General features: G+C 39.7%; 1 protein-coding gene across 5 annotated transcripts in view; it reads left to right on the forward strand.

Moving 5' to 3' along the window:
- SHOC2 (SHOC2 leucine rich repeat scaffold protein) overlaps nt 1–15,704 on the forward strand; it is a 70,665-nt gene that overhangs the window by 1,746 nt on the left and 53,215 nt on the right. The gene's annotated exons all lie outside the window — the stretch shown is intronic.

Raw genomic sequence — 15,704 nt, forward strand, 5'->3', positions numbered from 1 at the left:
CTTGATATAATCCTAGTGTGGTTTTGGGGAGGATTTACTGTATCCTATGAATTTGTTATTACACTGTTGTGAGTACATTTTAATTTTAGTAACACTCTTATCCTCTTAATTCCTGTTGACTGATTTGAGTTTGACTATTCTGGCTTTGGATGTAATTATTCTTTGCTCTGGATGAGTAAAATGGGAGATTACTAATTTGAAGCTGGACTCCTTTTGTTTTAGGCTGGTGTTTGCCAGCCGTCAGGGTTTCTGTATGTGTGGCAAGGCAAAACATGTACATCAGGTAAAACCAATTTTATATGTAATCTTGTAATACAGAAGGATGGTTCCAGACAAAGCTTTCCTTGTGTCCACAGCATTCCTTTGAGGGATGCTGAGGACTCCTCAAAGATGATGCTGTCTTCTGCCACATCCCTCTATTCTGCTCTTTCTAGAAATGTGAAACAATCCCCAACGTTTTCTCTTAGGGGTGATGGCAAGGGTAGGGTTGATAAACAGTGCTGATTGCCAATAGCTGCTCTTCCTAGTCTAGTTTTTCCTTTCCAGCGTGACATATCTGTAAGGCAGGAGGTGCTGGGAGGGGCGTTCCTTTGTTATGTTGACACTTAAATCGTACTGACGGGTGTATTCTCCTCCAGGAATTTTGTGTGATTTGAAGGGATTCCTTCAGACGAGGAATATTTTCTCCAGCTGCACCCTTAGCCTGTGCACAGAAGTGAATTGCTCGGAGGATCGCTGTGCGTGTGCCTTTTAGGAAACCCTGGGATTCATTGTGACTTGGCTGTGGCTTTCTAGAAAAGAATGTTTCTGCTGAAGCGGGGTGTGTGTGAGGCAGTCCCAGCTTGTCACTGCATGAGCTGACCTCTGTACAGCACCCCTGCAATAGCTGGATGCATGTGCTGCTTACGTGTGTGTATGGTGCTCCTGCATGTTAACTGAATTGAGGCTGTAAAAGTATCTTCTGGTTGTTACGAACATGAAGGATTGCATTTTGTGATCCTGTCTTGACAAGGCTTGAGGAAGCCCTACAAAGAACTGGGCTGACTTTTGGGAAGGTTTAAAATGTTGATAAGGAAATAAAAACTACGTTAAAGAGATACCAGATATTCCAAAATACTATTGTGGAGAATTTGGGTGGGTTCTAAAAAGAGGATGGGTCTCTAGCAGCAGGTTCTCCTTCGTGTCTGAAGAAAGGTGACAGTTTGCATGCATGGAGGAAGGGGAAGGCAGTGTTTGCCCCTTCTTGCCCCTTGGCCCCAGGATGGCTCACCCTTGATGCCTACCTTTTCCCTGCCCTTTGGGTGACTCTGCTTTTCCTGGGTGCAGCGCAGCTTGTGGCCCATAACATGTACCTGCATCCAGTGCTCTGTACCCTCTCACTCAGCTTGGCCGTTGGCATTTCCCACCCAAAATGCTTCGAGGCTGTTTGCTTTTTATTTGATTTTCTTATTATCCTCCCGTAATTGAAGTGATGCTTGCTTTCCTGCCTGTCATTGTAATAGCTTGTATTTATTCTTACTGCATGCAACTGCGTCTCAGAGGAGGTATTTCTGTTCTTTCTCTTTCTGATGGGTTTTGTGTGTGTGAGAGAGGGCTGGGAAGGACACCGTAGTGAAGATTACACAGCCAGTTGTAACTAGATTGCTGAGACAAAAAGAGCCCTTGTTTACATTATAATTGTACCGGCTGACATATTCTAGTCTGTTTGATACAGTAGTCTTGCTGTGTTACAAAATGTACCGGGATAAAATGTAACAGGTTGTATAATGAGCAGGTAATGTTTGCAGTATTAGCCAGTGACCTTAATTTGCTTGTTTTTTGCTGCGTTGCTTGGGCTTGATGGTGTTGTGAAATAGATGTAACATACTATTAAATCTAGGCATTCTCCGACACCAGATTTGGTTCAATAAAGGCATTTTCAGTACAGCAAAACAATGGTCTCCAGGTAAAAGGGGAATTCTAATTACTAAGAATTTTCCCATCATTAATCTACAGGTAATGGATATATTTTGTAAAGAAATCATGTAGTGTTGATATTTTCTTTCAAAAAAGTAATTTCAAACTTCATTGTTTAGTCTGTTTTAAGATTGTTGCAGTTTAAGAAGTACTTTGTTTGTGTTGCTCTCAAAGAGAAATACATGACAGAACAGAGCTTATCATAATTGTGGACATGCTGACTAGCGTGAGAATACGTTAAGAGGCTGTGAACTGGTGTGGATAAATACTGGGATGCCTGGTCAGACTCCTTCAAACAATCTATATACGTGGTTCTTTTAATCCTGTTTTACTGTTAAAGGTGTACATGAAAAAAAATAGGAAAGACTTGAAGTATTTCTTTGCTTTTTGGGTTCTTTACAAAAGCATCCTCTTTTCAGAGTGGATGTACATTAGATCCTGATTTGCACACCTGCTTCCCTTTATGTTACAAAACGCACTGGAGAGTATTTTTTGCCTCAGGAAAGCATGCAGCTGGTTTGTTTTAGTGTTTTTTAGAATAAAGTTTGCTCTTTGTCTGTTAGTGGTGTTGGGGTGTTGCAGAGAGGAGCAGCGCTGGGGAGGGTGAGCTCTGCCCCAGCCCAGTTGTTCATCTTGAGAAACACGCGACTGGTGCTCATAGTAAGTTGGTTGTAGCTTGCTCTTACCTTTGCCACTTTAATCCTCTGTGTGCTTTTGTGTCTTAAAATGCTTCATATTCTGGAGTGATCCAGCAGACAGTATTTCTGCCGAGCCCTGCTGATCCCATGGATATTGTATCTGGTTCAGCAAACCTGCCTACCCTGTGGTTGGAGCCTTTTTGTTATGCATGCATCCTAATTGTTCTTCTGTTGGCATTGTAGCAGACTGAAGGGGCTGCGCACCAATGCAAATAGCCTTTCTAATACCTCATGCATTTGCATTATAATGGCTGCATAAATATTGCAGCACATCTCAGTTCACTCTCTCGATACTTTGACTGCTCTGCTTTAAAATAGGTTCTTTCTGTAGCACAGTTCTTGTTTGTGGTTGGGATTGCTTCGCAGAGGGGTTCTGAAGCGCATCTTTATTAAATAGTGAAGCCTGTTTGCGATGCGGTGTAATTTTAACTCACCCGTGTTGCAGTCTCCCACTCCTTGCAGCCCACAGGTTCATACAGGCGCTTGGAGGGAAAAAAAAAGAAAGCTTAAGCAGTTTTTCACCAACTATTTCTAAAGTCACTATATTTGGGGTTGCAAAACATGTTTGCTCGAGACTTGGTTTTGCATTCATTTCCAGAAATCCTATAGATGTCTGTGGGAATATTTTGCGCATAAGGAATGTGCAGTATTGTGCCATCATTGTTTCACTGCTGAAACATTCCGTGACTTATGACTGTCTTTACCCAGAAGCACCCCAATTTTCCTTTGCAAGTGTCGATGCAGTGATCTGACTGAAAGGAGACACTTTTTGGGAACTGGTGGCAGGTTGCCATCCCCTATCTGTCAAAAGTTTGCTTTACAAAGTTGTTAAACAGAACAGCGATTGGTATCACTTGCTTGACTCGTACTGATTAGTAGGTGCATAGAGATTTTAAAATCATCATAGAATGCCATATGTTAAAGGTTTGGATTAATGTCTTGTAGCTACAGCCTTGTTATTAATGTATTGTGACACATTTTGGGAAGGGTAATATATTAAACTATATTTTTGGCTAATCAGTTGTAATCCAGGGTTCACTGTGTTTTAGTGGTTTAGTTTCTGAAACTTACAGCAAGAAAGGTATATTTAAATCAGCTGTTCATGTTTTTAAAACTATATCCGATGTTAGTAACCTGTCACTCTTTCACTTGTTTGCATGCTTCAGAGCAGTGGTAGTTGTTGGGTTTAAGGGTATGATGAATGACCCTGCTCTTGGAACTAATATTAAGAAAACAGTTTTCTGAAACAGTACATGATAGTATTGCAGGAAACCATGAATTTACTGAGAACTTTTCAATGATGACTGATGATTCACTTATACATGAAGTATTCTGCATTGTGCTGCAAACAACGCACAAACGACTGTAATACAGTATTTTTAACACTTACCCTGTCAAAACCTTGTGCTTTGTCTGCTAGAAGTTTAAAATATTTCTAGAGATGGGCATGAAAACACAAGGTTAAATAATGTTAAGTGAAAGCATAAAAATAGTCTTGATTCCCTGACACCTGAGAACCTTAAGCTTTAGTATATGTATGCTCAGTAATTACCCAATAGCTATTACAGATAATGTTAGGTTAGTACCTAAAAAAATACGACAAAACCACTTCAGGGTTTGCTGTTGTATTTAGATCTGTGTTTTCAGTGTTTCCATCCTAATTAGGGGATAGTATTAAACTGAAATTGAAGATGTGCTTCAATGACAGTTTGAATGGTCATAACAATCCATTGATCTAGCAATTTGTGTTGATTGGGAATGAAAATAAATGTACTTTTATGTCGAAATACCTGACTGACCAGGGCCTGACATTTATTTGTAACCAGATGCAGTAATGATCACAGGGAGTTGGGCTTCTCCTTTTTCTTTTGCCTGTGTCCCAGTCATCTAAATCTTGGCAAATAGGGGATTTTGCTTTCTCTTCATTATGAGGCTTCTCTCCTTGACTGGGAGTAGTGGTAACCTGTGTTTTGTAGCATGTAAAATGTTCAATCTTCTGTATAATCAGATTTCTCAACAGTTGTGGGATTGTTTTGATGGCGAAAGTTAGGATAGAATCTGTTGTGTAACACAGCGTTAGTCATGTTTATTGATAATTGTCCTGAGAGGAAGCACTCACTTTGAGTCAAAATGCTTTAAAGTAAAAATACTCTTTTCTTACTGTTTTAAATCTTGCATAGTTTAGCTTTTTCTTTAACCTAAAGAAAACAATTTAGTGTCACTGTAACTTAAAGCATGTGTAGCACAGAAGTGAAGGTCCTAGTAAATTTATAGGTAATTGGCTAAAGCTATACGTACAGTGCAGGTGCTGCTGAGTAAAGTGCTTTGTGCCGTGGAAGAATTCGGGTTTTTAGCTTCAGGGTTTTTTTCCTTCATGTTATACCTGAACCAGCAAAATGATGGAGTTTGTTCCATCAGCATTTAAAAAAAGGTGAACTAAAGCCTATAACCACTTTCAGTGTCTCCTTTCCAACTGCTCTCCCCCCCCCATCAACCGCCAGCTGTCCAAGACAAGGGAATGATCGAGTAATTCTTATTCTGTTTATTAGGGGAACTCTTGTATTTCTGAAATTGTGATGTTCAGAGTTCCGTTCTCTTTTATATTCCCCTTCCCCCTCCTCTTTGAGTTAGCCACTGCAGAAAAGCAGAACTGTGTTTCTTTCAATTCTAAGGGATAACCACGCAGAGAGGAGTGGTCTTCAGATTACCTTAGATACTAAGTCCTGTTTAGAAGCATTTAGTTACATGGAGTCGCTATGTGTTGCAGAGAGAAAATGACTTCATTAGCAAGCTATATGGCTCCTGGAGGCATCAGGTGGCTCAATATGTAAACAAAAGTCCAGAGCAGTCAAAAATAGAGCTTTATAAAAGGAAATAGTGCAGAAAAGTGACCTCCTAAACAAGGAAGTGAAGGGCTATCAGAGAATCTATCTGTGGAGTCCTGCAAAATGCTGATTATAGCAGAATATGAAGGACTTATCATGAAAACCCATTTTGCTGTTGCTTCTGACATAGCATTTAGAGTACATGATTTTTTAAAATGGTTCTTGTAGAGGACTGATTGTATGATCAAAGGGCTTAAAGCCAAGAAAATCCTGTAAAATATGCATAATTTGGTGATTTGCACCATTTTCTTATTGAAGGGATGGATAGGTTAAATGAAGCCTCAGTTTAAATGTTCTTGTTAACATACCAACTCTGTGACAATTACTTTTCTAATAGGTTTTAAAATCTGATGGCTATTGTGCAGTACTTGAAAAACCTAAACTAGTTCTTATTAAAGAGAATTTGATAATACCGGCAGTTACATGAGGTATATTGAATTTATTGATATATTGAACTATTCTGGATGATTTCATGAAAAGGGAAATTTATGTTGGTAAATAACATGAGTTAAGAAACCTGAGAACTTGTCTTCGTGCAGCAGGTTCTGCTCTTGTAAGTCTCTCTTAACTCTTTTGAGATCCTGGACAGTGTGCAGCTGATGGCAGATTTCAGGTGATTGTATTTGTTTTTCACAGGGGGCTATAGATTTGCTTTTTGGGAATACTCAATTGTTTGGCAGCTTTCTTGACAGCATATTGTGTGTGGTGGGCCTAGTTAGGAAGGAAACAGAAGTTTAAATATTATAGCCGAGAGTTGTAATTCATACAATAAATACAACAACTGGGATTGTTTTTTTTTCCATGATTTCATCCATAAATTTATTTTCTGTGTTTTAGATCATCATTAAGCATGTTTTTACAGTAGCTGTTTTTCCCCATAAGAAGTCTTCTGGTAAATGTTGGGAGTTACTTCTTGCATTTAAACTGTACGCTGCCTTGTCTTTTAAAACTGCTTTTTTACAGTCCAGCTCTTTTGAGAAGCCTGTAGTCATACCCAGGCAGCTATCGGGGTTTCAGTTACAAGCTCTCACTGTAGTATCATGTTTTCTGCTTCTGAGATGCTGTTTATTGAACCAATTAGTTGCTGGGTACAAGCCAGAACTTTCTCCTGAAATCAGAATTAATGACACTGGGAGGGTTTCTGTTGCTAATGGGCAGTGACAGTTAAAGTGTGACAAGGACGTGGTTTGTATCCTGCAGCCTCGGTGCTTGCCTGTGTCTGTGCCTATACTCGGTCCTGCTGAAATCAGTGGGGTAAACTTCAGAGTATGGATCACACGTTCACATCATAGATTTGATGGTATGTCTGTCTTGGAATGTTTTTGAAACCGTTCCAGCTCCTCTGTAGTCAGCAGATGGGATGCATACGCCTTCATTAACAAGCAGTTAACTCTGCTGGTATGACTGAATTTTCATCACGCTCCAGGTCTCTGACTTGGCTCTATCTGCGTTCCAGCTCCCACTGTTTGTTCTGCTCTCTCCAAGAAGAAATCGGCAATAGCATTACATGCTCCTGCCCTCCTGTGGTAACAAAACCCTAAATGTTTTTCTCAAAATCAGGTTGTGTAAAAATAAAAGAGAAAGAGAGGAGAATAAGGAACCAGTTTTTCTCTTCTGGAGTAGCTGCGTGCAACTCTCAAGATGTATGTTTGCTTTTTGTGAAGTGCTCTGCTTCAGAAGCCCTGACAAAATCATAGTCATGTCTAAACATGCTGTTACAGTATCAAAAACACCGTGTAGCTTTTTATAGCTTTGAATTAACCTTCTGGCCTTTTTGCATGATGTGTGCTATCCCTTTTGCATTAGAATAGAGAAACTGAGGCACTGAAATTACAGGCTAGATTAGCAGTCACAGAGGGGTTGCTCTACCTTTCCTGCAGTGACTTGGTGGGAGCTGAAACCCAGTTCCATCAGTGCCTTGAAGAGCCTGCCCAGTGGGGTGACCCATGCGAAGCTCACCATGAGTAAGAAGCAGAGGTGGATCTAACCCCAAACTCCTCGCTCCTTCCAGACAAGTGGAAGGTGGAGCAAGGCAAATGGGTGTGAAACCTTTATTGCCATGAAATTGTTGTCAGTAATGAAAGCCATAGAGAGCAGTGTGTTCGAGCTTTGAACATGTGGTGTGACAAGAGGTCATGTTGCCCAGAAGGATCCTGAAGTGGTTGTAGTCAGTATGTGACCCCTTGTTTTTTCTAATGATCCTCTGTATTAATAAGACATACTTAGTATATGACAGAAAGCTGGTGTCATCTTAGTTTCAAAGCTAACGATGTATATAAACTATGGATATACTCCTTCAGTCTCTTTAAGCAAATGTTTATGTGTTATTCTCAACATGTAAAGTCTTGGAACCAGAAATCTGTGTTTGTCACAGCTTTCACTCCTGTGACTTCCAGTGTCTACTGAAACTGTTGGGTTTTTTTTCCCCTGCTTAAACCTGCTTCATGTTAGCAGGGAGACTTTCACAGTTTGCACACCGTTGTTTCTTCAGGCCAGCTTGTTAGCTGTCTTTCAGTAACATTTAATATAAACTGATAAGTTGTATACCATGGCAATCCGAAAGTAAGCTTTAGAGCTGCTTCTGCTGATTTTTCTCATTGTTCTGTACTTTTACAATGTCATGTTTTGTCCTTCTTTATCTTTGAAACCAGTTAACAGTGAAAATACATTGCACACTGTTCCCACAAAAAGAAGTGCTCCAGAATAAGCTTTGATGATCTTTGCTGTATAAAATTCTTACTTTGTGGCACAGAAACAAGTTCATTCAAGGCACAAGGCTGTATAGAGCACGAAAACTATTCATTGCTACGGCTTGTCTCTGTTCCCTTATCCTGGGATAATGTACGGTGTGCTGCCTCCAGTCATCGTAACCAAGAGTATGTCTGAGATTTCTGCAAGTAATGGCTCTGACCACTGAGTTATTCTGTTTGTAGTTCTATCTAGAAGTAAAAAGTTCAAATGAAAATAGGGATAAAGAGCACAAAAGGTTTGTATGTAAGTGCCACTTTTAAAATGCCGATCGTTGTGTAATCATAGAATCATGGAATGCTTTTTCTAAATGGAAATCTTACTGAGATTTGAACTTTTCCAGTGATAAAGAAGCAACTTGTTTTTCATGTCTGAAGATAGTAAGCAAAGGATGATGAGCTACAGAGAGGGTTCTCTGTATGGGTTGTGTATGGCTGTAATGACTGTTCAGACCCTTTTCTCCCTATCAAGAGTAAGTTTTCTCTCCTATCTAAGCAAGTTTCTCAAGCAGTGGAGAGCGAGATGGGCAACAGTCTTAAATATTTATTTTAATTACGATTTTTATATGTTAAGTATTGTATAACCTGGTTCATGAACTAAATGAGAAACCAAGGATCTAGTTAACAAGTTTACATTTGTGGGGTTGTCCTTTGATGGCCATCCCGTATGTACTGCAGGTATGTGTGTATATATTCATTAGTAGAAACACATGCTGCTTTTCAATTACCAAAAGTAAGTGGGCAGAACTTGATTAATGAATTAATTCTGTAAATGTTACTTTTTGCCCACTTTTGGACCACTTTTCAGGTGGCTGCTCTAATATGAGGTTTACATTGACCCTTTGTAATAGCAATGAGAATTCCAGAACCCAGACACTTAGGATTAATTTGGCTTTTGGTTTTCCTTGCTGCTAAAACTCTTTATCACTAACTAGCAAGTGCTCTAAGGTCTGTTATCAGTCACATCAGGGGGAGAGGTTGTGTGGTCCTTTTTCTTCATCTAATGTGACCCATGGGCACTTTACATCTCTCTGAGAGTACTGTTTGGTTTTGATTATTATTAATATGCAACTTTGAGCACTGCCTAGCACTTGCAGCCTAATGTAAATAAAATATCCCAGCTTGAAAAGCAGTGATAAATGGAAGCTTAAACATGTGGTCACCGAGCAGATTAATGAGCCAGTGCAGGGTATTTGGTTCTTCTAAGTCAAGCTTTTCTTTTGCCTGTAAGGTTCACTTTTCAGTGTGAGGTGTTCTGATATGCTGACACCGTTGTACCATTATAAGTTACATATATATGTATATATATAAAATAAGAGGGGAGGGAATTACTTTGCACTGTTGGTGAAGTTCACCAAATCCACTTGTGGATCACTCCCAGCTTTATTTTTTGTATTTCTGATGACATGTTGTCATTCTTAAAGTAGTGGTGTGGCTTTTATGCAAATTTGCTAACAGCATCTAGAAATAATAACTGAGAGCTCCTGATAATAATATACCTGAGGAAGAAATTTTGACTGGAACTGGTGATTTTATTTTTCTCCAGCTCAATTTAGATTTGCTGTTTTATATCTAATTTTTTTTAGTGTGTTTTAGATAAGACTGGAGGAATTAAGCATGCTCGTTATAACAGTCTTGCCATCTAGAAATACCTGTTTTTTTTCCCCTGTGTTTAGGGAAATTATTTTCTTTGGGCTTGATGTATCCCTTAATCTAAACAGTATTCTATTGATGCAGTGCTTGAAAACCTATTTGAAAGGAAAACACATGAGGTGCTGGGTTGATGTCGAGGTATGGCTGTAGCTTTTACCTTGTGTTAAAGTGTTTGTGTTAGTTCTCCTAAGATGGCATTTTAGTTGCTAGGTTCCTAATAGTTAAATTTCAATGAAAGCACAGATTTTAACAGCTCAAAAACCCCCATTTAACCAACCATGATCGTATTTTCTTGCAGTAGTCTCAAACTTCAGTGTTTTTCTTGAGATACCTATGATGAATAACAGTCTTCCTACTCTAGTTTCTTTAGTGGAGATATTCAGGTGCCCTTTGGCTTCATACTTGCTTTTTGAGGATTAGGATGTGTAAGTTTTTGAATATTCTCGTAAAAGATAAAAGCACTGTGTCAGCTGAAATAGTAAATTTCAGTCTTGCTTTACTTTAGCACTGCACAAAATAATGATTTAGCTGAAATATAATTTCACTGCTGACTGATTTGCTGGGTTTTTTTTTGTTTGTTTGTTTTCTTGAGTTGTTTCTTAGTTCTGTGCCTGTGTTTTGGAACTGTTTACTGGTGTATGAATACAGGTCATTGAAATAGTGACCAAATACAATTACTACTTGCAATTACTTCTGATCACAGAAGGGGAAACCTAAATAGGTGCAGCCTGTAGGGATCTTCCTCTGCTGGGGGGGTCTGTAGCTGTTCCAGTTTTACATTATACTGGATTTGTAGTATAGTTAAATTGGTTGCTGATAGTTGATAAGTTTTTCTTTCTTCTTATTCATTCAGAGATTTGAGATCTGAAAATTCAGAGAAAGATCAGACTCTAAGTGATGCTTTTTCATCTAGGTTTTATGTTTGCTGATCTTAAGTTGCCCAGGGAGGTTGTGAATGCTCCATCCCTGGCAGTGCTCAAGGCCAGGTTGGATGAGGCCTTGGGTGATATGGTTTAGAGCGAGGTGTCCCTGCCCATGGCAGGGGGGGTTGGAACTTGATGATCTTAAGGTCCTTTCCAACCCGAACTATTCTATGATTCTTGATTTTTCTCATAGACATTGCACCACAAATGCAGTATGTTCAGTCTGCAGATATCTGAAGTCTGATTTATGGTCACGTGAGCTCTGTAAGGCTTGTTTTTAAACAGTACCCCAGGCCTTTTAAGCTTAGTTTTAAAACGGATAGTTTTCTGGTTTAATTTCTGCTGAAGTTGTTTTTAGGGATATTTTGCAATTCTTTGTCTTGCTCTCATTCTCACGGAAAAATGTAATCTAACTGGTGAATGTTAGCAAGTTCTATTGCATTCTGGAGAGTTTTGATTCCATTTAGCATTCAGGCTTCTCTGTTAACATCTTCATATGTTGTTATGTCAGCATGAATACTATGTGGGAGCATGCAGGGCAGCATAGCCTGGTTAGGGGTCCATAGAGCTGCCTTGCAGGGCAATCATGTGCTTCCTTTTCCTGAAGGAAGGGTAGAAGGGGTATTTGGGCAACAAATACTTTGAGCACTGAACTTTTTCTTTGAAAAGGCTTTGTAGCCATATCTAGACGTACAAGTACCATGGCCAAAGCATGGAGGGGATAGGAATATTCTAGCAGATTCCTATGGGATTATGGTGTGATTATAAGTATAAGGGAGGAAGTGCACACACAAAAACACTTCTTGAAGATGTCACTTTTTTCTAGGGAGAGATGAACAGCTTTTGAATTAAAATGATAATTTATTAACAAATGTTAGAAGTAGGAAAGAGATAAAGTATGTGTAAGACAAAGTATTCCTAATGCAGCTTGCAGTGTGGAGCCTACTGCAGGGATCATGTGGCCTGGGTTTAGTACCATCAGTGTCGATGTTGTTTGCTCTGTAAAATAAGCTAGATGTTGATTGTGAGAGAAGGGACGCAAGGAAATAGTATCATCTGCATAGATCTGACACAAGGAATTTAGGAGGTAAAGGGCAGTGCAGAGTATGTCAAGCAGCAGAGGCCATAATTAAAACCTCTTTCTTTGTCCTGCTTCCAAGTGGTAGTCCTTGCAGACACAGATCAAATTTAGGCTTAGCAAGCAAGAATCGTTTGAAACTAAAATTTCCTTCTGTGCATCATGTCTGAATTTGATCCCCATAGGCTGCTGATTGAATATAAAGTGGTTTTATATGTATCTTCATTTAAAAAAAACTAAGGCTATAAACATTCATTTTAAATTTTAACTAGACTTTAATACTAAGCCAATACTGTAAATACAATTTACAGGCCAGTTATGTTACTCATTGTCCGTGTAAGAATTAGGGAAGGTTTTGGTTAGGTAGGAATTTGTGCGGTACATGCAAGCGATATTCAGCTCTTCATATTGCAGCTTCTTCTCCACCTTCTGTTTGAAAAATTATTGTCAGGGAATGTTAGAAGGGGAGGAAGGAGGAATTGTGGAGGAGAGAAGCAGCCTTCCTTTGCACAATCTTATGTCCAAGAATCACAAGAGCTGGAGGCTGGTAAGGAGGAGAAGGTTTCATCATACACATGCTAATCCGACAACCCCGCATAGGAACAAAAGACTTGATGTAATTTGGCTGTTTCTTGCCTTGCAGCAAAGGGAGGGATGGAGAAAGGCTTGGGACAGGGTGGAGGAATATAGCACTGGCACGTTGCACCTTGCTGCAAAGGCACTGTATGCTGAGCAGGTGGCATTGTCTGTGCCCTGTTGCAGGGGACACACTAGTTCAGGTCCTGCTCCACAAGTCTTCTCTAGTTGTGTTGTCCTGCCTGTCTGTTGCCTCTCTGCACTCATTATTCCTGTACACTGTCATACATACAGTTGCGTGTGGTCTGTACCCAGTACTGCTGTCTCACTTCAGGTAAATGGTGGTGGTTGTCATGTTTCTTTTACCTGTACCTGTGCTTGTTCTCTCTGTCTGATCCTTTCTGTTTCCTTGGAAGTGTCATTCTGTGCTTTTATTCACATTACTATTTTGAGAATAGTTGAGTAAAAAAGGAACAAACAGGTAGCAAGTATTTGTTAAAATAAATCAACTTTGTTGGTAAACTAATTTTTATATGTTTATTTTTCAAGGTTTTGGTACCTCTGCAGTTTTTCAGTTTCATCTTTTTTCTTCTGTTCAGGAGCTTTTTTATCTCACTTCCTCAGATATTCTCCTTGTATCCTCTTACTGTTTGTATATAAATATAGTACCCTGATTTTGAACGTATTGTTCTGGAGCATGTTGTCATACTAAAAGTTGTTCAGCCCTTGTAGTTGGTTCATGAGTCTGTATAACTTTTCTGAGTGCTTTCTGCATGTGTCAATTACTTTTTGGATTATACTTCTGAAAAGGGCTAATTTCCTTTTAATCTGGATTCCTTCAACCCGTGCTGCTCCTGTGAGTGTTGCTTAGGTAGTTGAAATACCCATCTTCTAGCCTTGTGTGTCAAAGCATTGAGGCTCCATTGCTCGGCAGCAGGAGGCTGCGAGCGGTCCTCGCCTGTGTGCAGCTCAGAGAGGAGCACGTGTGGGCAATCCAAAAGTGGTGAATCATCTGCTCTCAGCTTGCACCATCCGGTGCAATCCTCTGGTCCATTTATTTAATACATAGAGATCTTGCAAGGCGCAGGTATCTAGAGGCCAGCAGGTGTGGTGAGGCTCTGTGTTGTGCCTCAGCTGGTATAAAGGTTGCATTTTTCTTAGTCATTTGTTTTACAACTCACAAACAGATCAGCTGATTCTTTGCTGAGTTACTTAGACATTTATAAATGAAGTCTGGTTTTGTCTGAAACGAAGGGCAGTAAGGTACAGGAATGTTTGTTATAAACAGACATACAGTACCATTGTCTTTAATACTTATTTTGCTAGGAGAGTGGTATGAACTTTAATGTAGCTCTAAGCTTGTTCTAGATTTCCATTATCTAATTGATTAGAAAGGGGTGAGGCAAAAGGCTTATTACTACATCATATTTGTACAGTGGCATTTAACTCTCTGTGTCTAATTCTTTTTCTATGTCTTTTATTTCAGTTAAACTTTGCTGCTATTTTCTACTTTTACAATGCGCAAACCTTTCAGGCGTGCTAAAGAGTATATCATGCAGTTTGATTTTTGGCAGACAGAAATCATGTTTTTCACTATTTCTAGTAAAAATGTCATTGCAGACCTTTTGTTTTTTAGAGGGAAAAAAGATGCCTCATCTGAACAGATTTTGAAGAATCTGCTTGGAAGTGATTATAGTGGTTTTCTTTTTTTTTTTTTTTTTCCTTTTTGAAAGAAAACATCTTGTTCCTGTGAAGATGCCCAATTTATCATGCATTTTCTAGCATTGTTAGTGTATGTGAAATGATCTTTTAATCAGGCTCCTAGTTATGAGCAGAATAGTGTTCAGTGCCATTTGGAGGCTTTTGGGTGTCAGGCTGGGGCTTAAGCTGTTGCGTGGGTAAGCCTCCTCAGCTGTAGGAGGGAGCATGAGGAGCATTCATGGCCAGGTCTGGCCTTCACATGGTCCTTCAGAGGAAGGTGAACAGAACTTGCTTTCTCTTCCCTGTTTGTTTCAGTTTTGTCTTTTATCCTGGGAAAAAAATCTCCAAGATTGTCTCTGGAATCTGTAAGAATGTGGGTGAACTTGCAAGAAATGTAAATGTTGGCATTCTTGGGTTTTGGTTCTTTTTTTGTAATGCTAATGCAGTGAATGTTGATGGGAGTTGGGGGGAAACCGTGTAAAAACAAAAAATGCTCTAAAAAGTTACAGAAATTAAGTTTGCAATCTAAAGCAGTCAAAATTACAGGTGTGAATGAGGTGGCTTCTAGTGCTTTAGATGATTGTGCTTGTCAGGATGTGTTTAATACCTCTCCAATTACTACATACTTTTGCCTTCTTGAAGACCCTTCTCCATGTAGTGTGTAGGAGCGGGAGTGGTGCTTGTTGACTGATTGCCATTTCAGTATTTTTATATCTGTGATATAATCTCTTATGTGGATTTTTAAGTCAGCTGCCTTGTACCTGCCAGCCTCCCATCTCCACTTGTGTTCCATCTCCTACTGTTTCTCCCTTTTCCATATTTCTCAGCTTGACCATATTCCAGGCAGGAGCTTTTCCTCTTTGTGTGGCCACTGTGGCTCCAAGGAAGGTGGGGAGGATGGCAGGAGGGTGTTTCAGCCGAATAGGAAAGGCCTGTTCAGCCACTGTGTTTGACTTGCTCTGTGGGAATGCCTTATATCAAAAGAAGTTGGCGAGTAGGAGTCGAGGAGGTGAAACAGGCTCAGGGTTGATGAAATACTTGGCTCTTTGTTGCCAGAGGAATTCCTCACAGTTTTCCTATTAGAGGGGTTGGAGTGGCCAGGAGTGACTATGTGATGAAATTCACTGTGGCACCAGATGTCGTCTTAGTAGATTTCAAGTCCCTAATCTAAACCAAAACCACCATAGTTCTTATGGAACCGGTGTTAAGATTAATTTTGACATAAACGTAAAAGCAATGTGCTTTTACAGCTGTCACTCTTATGAACAGCTGAACCGTGTAAATCACCTTACTTTTTCACTCCATACTCGTGTCCTCTCAAGGCCCCTCTTCCCAACCCTGCAACATCCCAAAAAACCCCAGGGGCTGGCAGGCAGCTGCTGGTAAACATCAACTTTGAGGAGTGAAGGCTAAAAAAGAGCATTGGCTGCATGTAGTTGTATACAGAGCTACCTGACCCACCTATAGTATGCATCATAATGTTTCAC

The sequence above is a fragment of the Neopsephotus bourkii genome, unplaced genomic scaffold (genome assembly GCF_033783945.1).
Source record: "Neopsephotus bourkii isolate Nb327-2 ecotype Australia unplaced genomic scaffold, CSIRO-AGI_Nbou_v1 NB_1615, whole genome shotgun sequence".
Taxonomy (NCBI): Eukaryota; Metazoa; Chordata; class Aves; order Psittaciformes; family Psittacidae; genus Neopsephotus; species Neopsephotus bourkii.